The 13,147-nt window shown below is 38.7% G+C and overlaps 4 pseudogenes; all 4 read right to left on the bottom strand.

Annotated features, from left to right (window-relative positions):
• Positions 1-11,826: 11,826 nt before the first annotated feature.
• LOC149582584 (5S ribosomal RNA) lies at positions 11,827-11,945 on the bottom strand (annotated as a pseudogene).
• Positions 11,946-12,302: 357 nt separating this feature from the next.
• LOC149582583 (5S ribosomal RNA) lies at positions 12,303-12,421 on the bottom strand (annotated as a pseudogene).
• Positions 12,422-12,544: 123 nt separating this feature from the next.
• Positions 12,545-12,663, bottom strand: LOC149582582 (5S ribosomal RNA; annotated as a pseudogene).
• Positions 12,664-12,800: 137 nt separating this feature from the next.
• LOC149582581 (5S ribosomal RNA) lies at positions 12,801-12,919 on the bottom strand (annotated as a pseudogene).
• Between the last annotated feature and the right edge of the window lie 228 nt (positions 12,920-13,147).

Genomic DNA, 13,147 nt, shown 5'->3' with positions numbered 1-13,147 from the left:
TTCTAACAATAAGTGAGACAAAAAGTAAGTTGACGACGATATTGAGGTAGCCTCAAGTTTAAAGTATCCTTGTATGGGGAGCAAAGAGTACTATAGCATATCCAAAGGAGATCCCAGTATCTCTTGTAGAACAAGAGTTATGAGCCTCCAAAGTTTAGTGCAAAAATCATAAGTAACATAATAAAAATAAGTGAGACGATACCAAGTTGACGAACATTTTGCTTAATATCTCGGCCCCTGTTTGTCGTAGCTCAATGTTTTTAGTATGGTTAGATGGGGGACAATTTGGACTATAACATATACTAAGGACATCCCCGTATCTCTAGTAAACACAGAGTTATGGGCCTGCAAAGCATAGTCTAATGCATTTCCTTTGGACGGGTTGTTTGTTTACGTTTAGCTTAATTACTCGGCCCCTGTTTTTCGTAGCTCAATGTTTTTAGTATGGTTAGATGGGGGACAAATTGGAATATAACATACTCAAGGACATCGCCGTATCTACAGTATAGAAACAGAGTTACGAGCCTGCAAAGTATAGTCTAATGCATTTTCTATGGAGGGGTTTGTTTGTACATGTATTGCTTAATTACTTGACCCTGTTCTTTCGATTAAAAATAATAACATATCTTTAGTGTAGCGGTTATCGCATCCGCCTCACTCCCGGAAGGCCACAGGTTCGAAACCGCGAGGTTTTTTTTGCTTGGAACATGCAAAGACCTTTATAATTATCCGAACATTTGTGTCAAGGTCACATTATTTACAGTATCTCTGGTAGAACCAGAGTTACGAGCCTCCAGAATTTAGTCTAATGTATTTCCTATGGAGGGGTTTGTTTGTTTACGATTAGCTTAATTACTCGACTACTGTTTGTCGTAGCCCTAATTCTGAGTATGGCTAGATGGGGGACAAATTGGTCTATAACATACTCAAAGGACATCCCCGTATCTCCAGTAGAAACAGAGTTACGAGCCTGCAAAGTTTATTTTCAAAAATCAAAAGTAACCTTCTAACAATAAGTGAGACAAAAAGTAAGTTGACGACGATATTGAGGTAGCCTCAAGTTTAAAGTATCCTTGTATGGGGAGCAAAGAGTACTATAACATATCCAAAGGAGATCCCAGTATCTCTTGTAGAACAAGAGTTATGAGCCTCCAAAGTTTAGTGCAAAAATCATAAGTAACATAATAAAAATAAGTGAGACGATACCAAGTTGACGAACATTTTGCTTAATATCTCGGCCCCTGTTTGTCGTAGCTCAATGTTTTTAGTATGGTTAGATGGGGGACAATTTGGACTATAACATATACTAAGGACATCCCCGTATCTCTAGTAAACACAGAGTTATGGGCCTGCAAAGCATAGTCTAATGCATTTCCTTTGGACGGGTTGTTTGTTTACGTTTAGCTTAATTACTCGGCCCCTGTTTTTCGTAGCTCAATGTTTTTAGTATGGTTAGATGGGGGACAAATTGGAATATAACATACTCAAGGACATCGCCGTATCTACAGTAGAAACAGAGTTACGAGCCTGCAAAGTATAGTCTAATGCATTTTCTATGGAGGGGTTTGTTTGTACATGTATTGCTTAATTACTTGACCCTGTTCTTTCGATTAAAAATAATAACATATCTTTAGTGTAGCGGTTATCGCATCCGCCTCACTCCCGGAAGGCCACAGGTTCGAAACCGCGAGGTTTTTTTTTGCTTGGAACATGCAAAGACCTTTATAATTATCCGAACATTTGTGTCAAGGTCACATTATTTACATCCCCGTATCTCTGGTAGAACCAGAGTTACGAGCCTCCAGAATTTAGTCTAATGTATTTCCTATGGAGGGGTTTGTTTGTTTACGATTAGCTTAATTACTCGACTACTGTTTGTCGTAGCCCTAATTCTGAGTATGGCTAGATGGGGGACAAATTGGTCTATAACATACTCAAAGGACATCCCCGTATCTCCAGTAGAAACAGAGTTACGAGCCTGCAAAGTTTATTTTCTAAAATCAAAAGTAACCTTCTAACAATAAGTGAGACAAAAAGTAAGTTGACGACGATATTGAGGTAGCCTCAAGTTTAAAGTATCCTTGTATGGGGAGCAAAGAGTACTATAACATATTCAAAGGAGATCCCAGTATCTCTTGTAGAACAAGAGTTATGAGCCTCCAAAGTTTAGTGCAAAAATCATAAGTAACATAATAAAAATAAGTGAGACGATACCAAGTTGACGAACATTTTGCTTAATATCTCGGCCCCTGTTTGTCGTAGCTCAATGTTTTTAGTATGGTTAGATGGGGGACAATTTGGACTATAACATATGCTAAGGACATCCCCGTATCTCTAGTAAACACAGAGTTATGGCCCTGCAAAGCATAGTCTAATGCATTTCCTTTGGACGGGTTGTTTGTTTACGTTTAGCTTAATTACTCGGCCCCTGTTTTTCGTAGCTCAATGTTTTTAGTATGGTTAGATGGGGGACAAATTGGAATATAACATACTCAAGGACATCGCTGTATCTACAGTAGAAACAGAGTTACGAGCCTGCAAAGTATAGTCTAATGCATTTTCTATGGAGGGGTTTGTTTGTACATGTATTGCTTAATTACTTGACCCTGTTCTTTCGATTAAAAATAATAACATATCTTTAGTGTAGCGGTTATCGCATCCGCCTCACTCCCGGAAGGCCACAGGTTCGAAACCGCGAGGTTTTTTTTTGCTTGGAACATGCAAAGACCTTTATAATTATCCGAACATTTGTGTCAAGGTCACATTATTTACATCCCCGTATCTCTGGTAGAACCAGAGTTACGAGCCTCCAGAATTTAGTCTAATGTATTTCCTATGGAGGGGTTTGTTTGTTTACGATTAGCTTAATTACTCGACTACTGTTTGTCGTAGCCCTAATTCTGAGTATGGCTAGATGGGGGACAAATTGGTCTATAACATACTCAAAGGACATCCCCGTATCTCCAGTAGAAACAGAGTTACGAGCCTGCAAAGTTTACTTTCAAAAATCAAAAGTAACCTTCTAACAATAAGTGAGACAAAAAGTAAGTTGACGACGATATTGAGGTAGCCTCAAGTTTAAAGTATCCTTGTATGGGGAGCAAAGAGTACTATAACATATCCAAAGAAGATCCCAGTATCTCTTGTAGAACAAGAGTTATGAGCCTCCAAAGTTTAGTGCAAAAATCATAAGTAACATAATAAAAATAAGTGAGACGATACCAAGTTGACGAACATTTTGCTTAATATCTCGGCCCCTGTTTGTCGTAGCTCAATGTTTTTAGTATGGTTAGATGGGGGACAATTTGGACTATAACATATGCTAAGGACATCCCCGTATCTCTAGTAAACACAGAGTTATGGCCCTGCAAAGCATAGTCTAATGCATTTCCTTTGGACGGGTTGTTTGTTTACGTTTAGCTTAATTACTCGGCCCCTGTTTTTCGTAGCTCAATGTTTTTAGTATGGTTAGATGGGGGACAAATTGGAATATAACATACTCAAGGACATCGCTGTATCTACAGTAGAAACAGAGTTACGAGCCTGCAAAGTATAGTCTAATGCATTTTCTATGGAGGGGTTTGTTTGTACATGTATTGCTTAATTACTTGACCCTGTTCTTTCGATTAAAAATAATAACATATCTTTAGTGTAGCGGTTATCGCATCCGCCTCACTCCCGGAAGGCCACAGGTTCGAAACCGCGAGGTTTTTTTTTGCTTGGAACATGCAAAGACCTTTATAATTATCCGAACATTTGTGTCAAGGTCACATTATTTACATCCCCGTATCTCTGGTAGAACCAGAGTTACGAGCCTCCAGAATTTAGTCTAATGTATTTCCTATGGAGGGGTTTGTTTGTTTACGATTAGCTTAATTACTCGACTACTGTTTGTCGTAGCCCTAATTCTGAGTATGGCTAGATGGGGGACAAATTGGTCTATAACATACTCAAAGGACATCCCCGTATCTCCAGTAGAAACAGAGTTACGAGCCTGCAAAGTTTATTTTCAAAAATCAAAAGTAACCTTCTAACAATAAGTGAGACAAAAAGTAAGTTGACGACGATATTGAGGTAGCCTCAAGTTTAAAGTATCCTTGTATGGGGAGCAAAGAGTACTATAACATATCCAAAGAAGATCCCAGTATCTCTTGTAGAACAAGAGTTATGAGCCTCCAAAGTTTAGTGCAAAAATCATAAGTAACATAATAAAAATAAGTGAGACGATACCAAGTTGACGAACATTTTGCTTAATATCTCGGCCCCTGTTTGTCGTAGCTCAATGTTTTTAGTATGGTTAGATGGGGGACAATTTGGACTATAACATATGCTAAGGACATCCCCGTATCTCTAGTAAACACAGAGTTATGGCCCTGCAAAGCATAGTCTAATGCATTTCCTTTGGACGGGTTGTTTGTTTACGTTTATCTTAATTACTCGGCCCCTGTTTTTCGTAGCTCAATGTTTTTAGTATGGTTAGATGGGGGACAAATTGGAATATAACATACTCAAGGACATCGCTGTATCTACAGTAGAAACAGAGTTACGAGCCTGCAAAGTATAGTCTAATGCATTTTCTATGGAGGGGTTTGTTTGTACATGTATTGCTTAATTACTTGACCCTGTTCTTTCGATTAAAAATAATAACATATCTTTAGTGTAGCGGTTATCGCATCCGCCTCACTCCCGGAAGGCCACAGGTTCGAAACCGCGAGGTTTTTTTTTGCTTGGAACATGCAAAGACCTTTATAATTATCCGAACATTTGTGTCAAGGTCACATTATTTACATCCCCGTATCTCTGGTAGAACCAGAGTTACGAGCCTCCAGAATTTAGTCTAATGTATTTCCTATGGAGGGGTTTGTTTGTTTACGATTAGCTTAATTACTCGACTACTGTTTGTCGTAGCCCTAATTCTGAGTATGGCTAGATGGGGGACAAATTGGTCTATAACATACTCAAAGGACATCCCCGTATCTCCAGTAGAAACAGAGTTACGAGCCTGCAAAGTTTACTTTCAAAAATCAAAAGTAACCTTCTAACAATAAGTGAGACAAAAAGTAAGTTGACGACGATATTGAGGTAGCCTCAAGTTTAAAGTATCCTTGTATGGGGAGCAAAGAGTACTATAACATATCCAAAGAAGATCCCAGTATCTCTTGTAGAACAAGAGTTATGAGCCTCCAAAGTTTAGTGCAAAAATCATAAGTAACATAATAAAAATAAGTGAGACGATACCAAGTTGACGAACATTTTGCTTAATATCTCGGCCCCTGTTTGTCGTAGCTCAATGTTTTTAGTATGGTTAGATGGGGGACAATTTGGACTATAACATATGCTAAGGACATCCCCGTATCTCTAGTAAACACAGAGTTATGGCCCTGCAAAGCATAGTCTAATGCATTTCCTTTGGACGGGTTGTTTGTTTACGTTTAGCTTAATTACTCGGCCCCTGTTTTTCGTAGCTCAATGTTTTTAGTATGGTTAGATGGGGGACAAATTGGAATATAACATACTCAAGGACATCGCTGTATCTACAGTAGAAACAGAGTTACGAGCCTGCAAAGTATAGTCTAATGCATTTTCTATGGAGGGGTTTGTTTGTACATGTATTGCTTAATTACTTGACCCTGTTCTTTCGATTAAAAATAATAACATATCTTTAGTGTAGCGGTTATCGCATCCGCCTCACTCCCGGAAGGCCACAGGTTCGAAACCGCGAGGTTTTTTTTTGCTTGGAACATGCAAAGACCTTTATAATTATCCGAACATTTGTGTCAAGGTCACATTATTTACATCCCCGTATCTCTGGTAGAACCAGAGTTACGAGCCTCCAGAATTTAGTCTAATGTATTTCCTATGGAGGGGTTTGTTTGTTTACGATTAGCTTAATTACTCGACTACTGTTTGTCGTAGCCCTAATTCTGAGTATGGCTAGATGGGGGACAAATTGGTCTATAACATACTCAAAGGACATCCCCGTATCTCCAGTAGAAACAGAGTTACGAGCCTGCAAAGTTTACTTTCAAAAATCAAAAGTAACCTTCTAACAATAAGTGAGACAAAAAGTAAGTTGACGACGATATTGAGGTAGCCTCAAGTTTAAAGTATCCTTGTATGGGGAGCAAAGAGTACTATAACATATCCAAAGAAGATCCCAGTATCTCTTGTAGAACAAGAGTTATGAGCCTCCAAAGTTTAGTGCAAAAATCATAAGTAACATAATAAAAATAAGTGAGACGATACCAAGTTGACGAACATTTTGCTTAATATCTCGGCCCCTGTTTGTCGTAGCTCAATGTTTTTAGTATGGTTAGATGGGGGACAATTTGGACTATAACATATGCTAAGGACATCCCCGTATCTCTAGTAAACACAGAGTTATGGCCCTGCAAAGCATAGTCTAATGCATTTCCTTTGGACGGGTTGTTTGTTTACGTTTAGCTTAATTACTCGGCCCCTGTTTTTCGTAGCTCAATGTTTTTAGTATGGTTAGATGGGGGACAAATTGGAATATAACATACTCAAGGACATCGCTGTATCTACAGTAGAAACAGAGTTACGAGCCTGCAAAGTATAGTCTAATGCATTTTCTATGGAGGGGTTTGTTTGTACATGTATTGCTTAATTACTTGACCCTGTTCTTTCGATTAAAAATAATAACATATCTTTAGTGTAGCGGTTATCGCATCCGCCTCACTCCCGGAAGGCCACAGGTTCGAAACCGCGAGGTTTTTTTTTGCTTGGAACATGCAAAGACCTTTATAATTATCCGAACATTTGTGTCAAGGTCACATTATTTACATCCCCGTATCTCTGGTAGAACCAGAGTTACGAGCCTCCAGAATTTAGTCTAATGTATTTCCTATGGAGGGGTTTGTTTGTTTACGATTAGCTTAATTACTCGACTACTGTTTGTCGTAGCCCTAATTCTGAGTATGGCTAGATGGGGGACAAATTGGTCTATAACATACTCAAAGGACATCCCCGTATCTCCAGTAGAAACAGAGTTACGAGCCTGCAAAGTTTATTTTCAAAAATCAAAAGTAACCTTCTAACAATAAGTGAGACAAAAAGTAAGTTGACGACGATATTGAGGTAGCCTCAAGTTTAAAGTATCCTTGTATGGGGAGCAAAGAGTACTATAACATATCCAAAGAAGATCCCAGTATCTCTTGTAGAACAAGAGTTATGAGCCTCCAAAGTTTAGTGCAAAAATCATAAGTAACATAATAAAAATAAGTGAGACGATACCAAGTTGACGAACATTTTGCTTAATATCTCGGCCCCTGTTTGTCGTAGCTCAATGTTTTTAGTATGGTTAGATGGGGGACAATTTGGACTATAACATATGCTAAGGACATCCCCGTATCTCTAGTAAACACAGAGTTATGGCCCTGCAAAGCATAGTCTAATGCATTTCCTTTGGACGGGTTGTTTGTTTACGTTTATCTTAATTACTCGGCCCCTGTTTTTCGTAGCTCAATGTTTTTAGTATGGTTAGATGGGGGACAAATTGGAATATAACATACTCAAGGACATCGCTGTATCTACAGTAGAAACAGAGTTACGAGCCTGCAAAGTATAGTCTAATGCATTTTCTATGGAGGGGTTTGTTTGTACATGTATTGCTTAATTACTTGACCCTGTTCTTTCGATTAAAAATAATAACATATCTTTAGTGTAGCGGTTATCGCATCCGCCTCACTCCCGGAAGGCCACAGGTTCGAAACCGCGAGGTTTTTTTTTGCTTGGAACATGCAAAGACCTTTATAATTATCCGAACATTTGTGTCAAGGTCACATTATTTACATCCCCGTATCTCTGGTAGAACCAGAGTTACGAGCCTCCAGAATTTAGTCTAATGTATTTCCTATGGAGGGGTTTGTTTGTTTACGATTAGCTTAATTACTCGACTACTGTTTGTCGTAGCCCTAATTCTGAGTATGGCTAGATGGGGGACAAATTGGTCTATAACATACTCAAAGGACATCCCCGTATCTCCAGTAGAAACAGAGTTACGAGCCTGCAAAGTTTACTTTCAAAAATCAAAAGTAACCTTCTAACAATAAGTGAGACAAAAAGTAAGTTGACGACGATATTGAGGTAGCCTCAAGTTTAAAGTATCCTTGTATGGGGAGCAAAGAGTACTATAACATATCCAAAGAAGATCCCAGTATCTCTTGTAGAACAAGAGTTATGAGCCTCCAAAGTTTAGTGCAAAAATCATAAGTAACATAATAAAAATAAGTGAGACGATACCAAGTTGACGAACATTTTGCTTAATATCTCGGCCCCTGTTTGTCGTAGCTCAATGTTTTTAGTATGGTTAGATGGGGGACAATTTGGACTATAACATATGCTAAGGACATCCCCGTATCTCTAGTAAACACAGAGTTATGGCCCTGCAAAGCATAGTCTAATGCATTTCCTTTGGACGGGTTGTTTGTTTACGTTTAGCTTAATTACTCGGCCCCTGTTTTTCGTAGCTCAATGTTTTTAGTATGGTTAGATGGGGGACAAATTGGAATATAACATACTCAAGGACATCGCTGTATCTACAGTAGAAACAGAGTTACGAGCCTGCAAAGTATAGTCTAATGCATTTTCTATGGAGGGGTTTGTTTGTACATGTATTGCTTAATTACTTGACCCTGTTCTTTCGATTAAAAATAATAACATATCTTTAGTGTAGCGGTTATCGCATCCGCCTCACTCCCGGAAAGCCCCAGGTTCGAAACCGCGAGGTTTTTTTTTGCTTGGAACATGCAAAGACCTTTATAATTATCCGAACATTTGTGTCAAGGTCACATTATTTACATCCCCGTATCTCTGGTAGAACCAGAGTTACGAGCCTCCAGAATTTAGTCTAATGTATTTCCTATGGAGGGGTTTGTTTGTTTACGATTAGCTTAATTACTCGACTACTGTTTGTCGTAGCCCTAATTCTGAGTATGGCTAGATGGGGGACAAATTGGTCTATAACATACTCAAAGGACATCCCCGTATCTCCAGTAGAAACAGAGTTACGAGCCTGCAAAGTTTACTTTCAAAAATCAAAAGTAACCTTCTAACAATAAGTGAGACAAAAAGTAAGTTGACGACGATATTGAGGTAGCCTCAAGTTTAAAGTATCCTTGTATGGGGAGCAAAGAGTACTATAACATATCCAAAGAAGATCCCAGTATCTCTTGTAGAACAAGAGTTATGAGCCTCCAAAGTTTAGTGCAAAAATCATAAGTAACATAATAAAAATAAGTGAGACGATACCAAGTTGACGAACATTTTGCTTAATATCTCGGCCCCTGTTTGTCCTAGCTCAATGTTTTTAGTATGGTTAGATGGGGGACAATTTGGACTATAACATATCCTAAGGACATCCCCGTATCTCTAGTAAACACAGAGTTATGGGCCTGCAAAGCATAGTCTAAGGCATTTCCTTTGGACGGGTTGTTTGTTTACGTTTAGCTTAATTACTCGGCCCCTGTTTTTCGTAGCTCAATGTTTTTAGTATGGTTAGATGGGGGACAAATTGGAATATAACATACTCAAAGGACATCGCCGTATCTACAGTAGAAACAGAGTTACGAGCCTGCAAAGTATACTCTAATGCATTTTCTATGGAGGGGTTTGTTTGTTCATGTATTGCTTAATTACTTGACCCTGTTCTTTCGATTAAAAATAATAACATATCTTTAGTGTAGCGGTTATCGCATCCGCCTCACTCCCGGAAGGCCACAGGTTCGAAACCGCGAAGCTTTTTTTTTTTTGCTTGGAACATGCAAAGACCTTTATAATTATCCGAACATTTGTGTCAAGGTCACATTATTTACATCCCCGTATCTCTGGTAGAACCAGAGTTACGAGCCTCCAGAATTTAGTCTAATGTATTTCCTATGGAGGGGTTTGTTTGTTTACGATTAGCTTAATTACTCGACTACTGTTTGTCGTAGCTCAATGTTTTTAGCATGGTTAGATGGGGGACAAATTGGACTATATCATACTCAAAGGACATCCCCGTATCTCCAGTAGAAACAGAGTTACGAGCCTGCAAAGTATAGTCTAATGCATTTTCTATGGAGGGGTTTGTTTGTTCACGTATTGCTTAATTACTTGACCCTGTTCTTTCGATTAAAAATAATAACATATCTTTAGTGTAGCGGTTATCGCATCCGCCTCACTCCCTGAAGGCCACAGGTTCGAAACCGCGAAGTTTTTTTTTATAATTATCCGAACATTTGTGTCAAGGTCACATTATTTACATCCCCGTATCTCTGGTAGAACCAGAGTTACGAGCCTCCAGAATTTAGTCTAATGGATTTAATATGAGGGGTTTGTTTGTTTACGATTAGCTTAATTACTCGACTACTGTTTGTCGTAGCTCAATGTTTTTAGTACGGTTAGATGGGGGACAAATTGGATTATAGGAAATGCATTAGACTAAATTCTGGAGGCTCGTAACTCTGTTTCTACTGTAGATACGGCGATGTCCTTTGAGTATGTTATATTCCAATTTGTCCCCCATCTAACCATACTAAAAACATTGAGCTACGAAAAACAGGGGCCGAGTAATTAAGCTAAACGTAAACAAACAACCCGTCCAAAGGAAATGCATTAGACTATGCTTTGCAGGCCCATAACTCTGTGTTTACTAGAGATACGGGGATGTCCTTAGGATATGTTATAGTCCAAATTGTCCCCCATCTAACCATACTAAAACATTGAGCTACGACAAACAGGAGCCGAGATATTAAGCAAAATGTTCGTCAACTTTGGTATCGTCTCACTTATTTTTATTATGTTACTTATGATTTTTGCACTAAACTTTGGAGGCTCATAACTCTTGTTCTACAAGAGATACTGGGATCTCCTTTGGATATGTTATAGTACTCTTTGCTCCCCATACAAGGATACTTTAAACTTGAGGCTACCTCAATATCGTCGTCAACTTACTTTTTGTCTCACTTATTGTTAGAAGGTTACTTTTGATTTTTGAAAATAAACTTTGCAGGCTCGTAACTCTGTTTCTACTGGAGATACGGGGATGTCCTTTGAGTATGTTATAGACCAATTTGTCCCCCATCTAGCCATACTAAGAATTAGGGCTACGACAAACAGTAGTCGAGTAATTAAGCTAATCGTAAACAAACAAACCCCTCCATAGGAAATACATTAGACTAAATTCTGGAGGCTCGTAACTCTGGTTCTACCAGAGATACGGGGATGTAAATAATGTGACCTTGACACAAATGTTCGGATAATTATAAAGGTCTTTGCATGTTCCAAGCAAAAAAAAAAACCTCGCGGTTTCGAACCTGTGGCCTTCCGGGAGTGAGGCGGATGCGATAACCGCTACACTAAAGATATGTTATTATTTTTAATCGAAAGAACAGGGTCAAGTAATTAAGCAATACGCGAACAAACAAACCCCTCCATAGAAAATGCATTAGACTATATTTTGCAGGCTCGTAAATCTGTTTCTACTGTAGATACGGGGATGTCCTTTGAGTATGTTATAGTCCAATTTGTCCCCCATCTAACCATACTAAAAACATTGAGCTACGACAAACAGTAGTCGAGTAATTAAGCTAATCGTAAACAAACAAACCCCTCCATAGGAAATCCATTAGACTAAATTCTACGGTGATCGGACGAGAACCGCTGTATTCAGCGTGATATGGTCGTTGCCGAGAGTGCTAGTTAATAATTCGAATATAAATTAAGTGAGACAAATTAACCTTCATCATTTTAAAACAATAACAAAATGAAAACATGTTTGCTTTTTTCATATCTATTAAAATTTAAAAGAGGAAAAAAAAGTGAAAAAGCCAACGGCACGCAGTGTTCCTAAGTGGTCTCCCTCCCAAGTAGTGACTGCGCTCGACGCTGCTTAACTTCAGTAATCGGACGAGAACCGGTGTATTCAGCGTGATATGGCCGTTGCCGAGAGTGCAAGTTAATAATTTTAATTTAATTAACTTTCATCTTTATAAAACAATAACAAAAAGAAGATATCTGTGATTTTCAAATCGGGTGGAATTTAAAAGAGGAAACAAAAGTGAAAAACCAACGGCACGCAGTATTCCCAAGTACTGACTGCGCTCGACGCTGCTAACGTCGGCGATCGGACGAGAACCGGTGTTCTCAGCGTGATATGGCCGTTGCCGAGAGTGCTAGATAATAATTCGAATTTAAATTAAGTGAGGCAAATTAACCTTCATCTTTTTAAAACAATAACAAAAAGAAAATATGTTTGATTTTTTCATATCTATTGGAATTTAAAAGAGGAAAAAAAGTGAAAAAGCTAACGGCACGCAGTGTTCCTAAGTGGTCGCCCTCCCAAGTACTGACTGCGCTCGACGCTGCTTAACTTCGGTGATCGGACGAGAACGGGTGTATTCAGCGTGATATGGCCGTTGCCGAGAGTGCTAGTTAATAATTTGAATTTAATTAACTTTCATCTTTATAAAACAATAACAAAAAAGAAGATATGTTTGCTTTTTTCATATCTATTAAAATTTAAAAGAGGAAAAAAAAGTGAAAAAGCCAACGGCACGCAGTGTTCCTAAGTGGTCTCCATCCCAAGTACTGACTGCCCTCGACGCTGCTTAACTACGGTGATCGGACGAGAACCGCTGTATTCAGCGTGATATGGTCGTTGCCGAGAGTGCTAGTTAATAATTCGAATATAAATTAAGTGAGACAAATTAACCTTCATCATTTTAAAACAATAACAAAATGAAAACATGTTTGCTTTTTTCATATCTATTAAAATTTAAAAGAGGAAAAAAAAGTGAAAAAGCCAACGGCACGCAGTGTTCCTAAGTGGTCTCCCTCCCAAGTAGTGACTGCGCTCGACGCAGCTTAACTTCAGTTATCGGACGAGAACCGGTGTATTCAGCGTGATATGGCCGTTGCCGAGAGTGCTAGTTAATAATTTTAATTTAATTAACTTTCATCTTTATAAAACAATAACAAAAAGATGATATGTGTGCTTTTTCAAATCGGGTGGAATTTAAAAGAGGAAACAAAAGTGAAAAACCAACGGCACGCAGTATTCCCAAGTACTGACTGCGCTCGACGCTGCTAACGTCGGCGATCGGACGAGAACCGGTGTTCTCAGCGTGATATGGCCGTTGCCGAGAGT

This window comes from Phalangium opilio, unplaced genomic scaffold, assembly GCF_054372755.1.
Source record: "Phalangium opilio isolate 3A_F unplaced genomic scaffold, DU_Popi_V2 ptg001675l_1, whole genome shotgun sequence".
NCBI classification, from domain to species: Eukaryota; Metazoa; Arthropoda; class Arachnida; order Opiliones; family Phalangiidae; genus Phalangium; species Phalangium opilio.
Note: the sequence above shows the minus strand (reverse complement) of the source record. Positions and strands in the feature narration are given on the sequence as shown.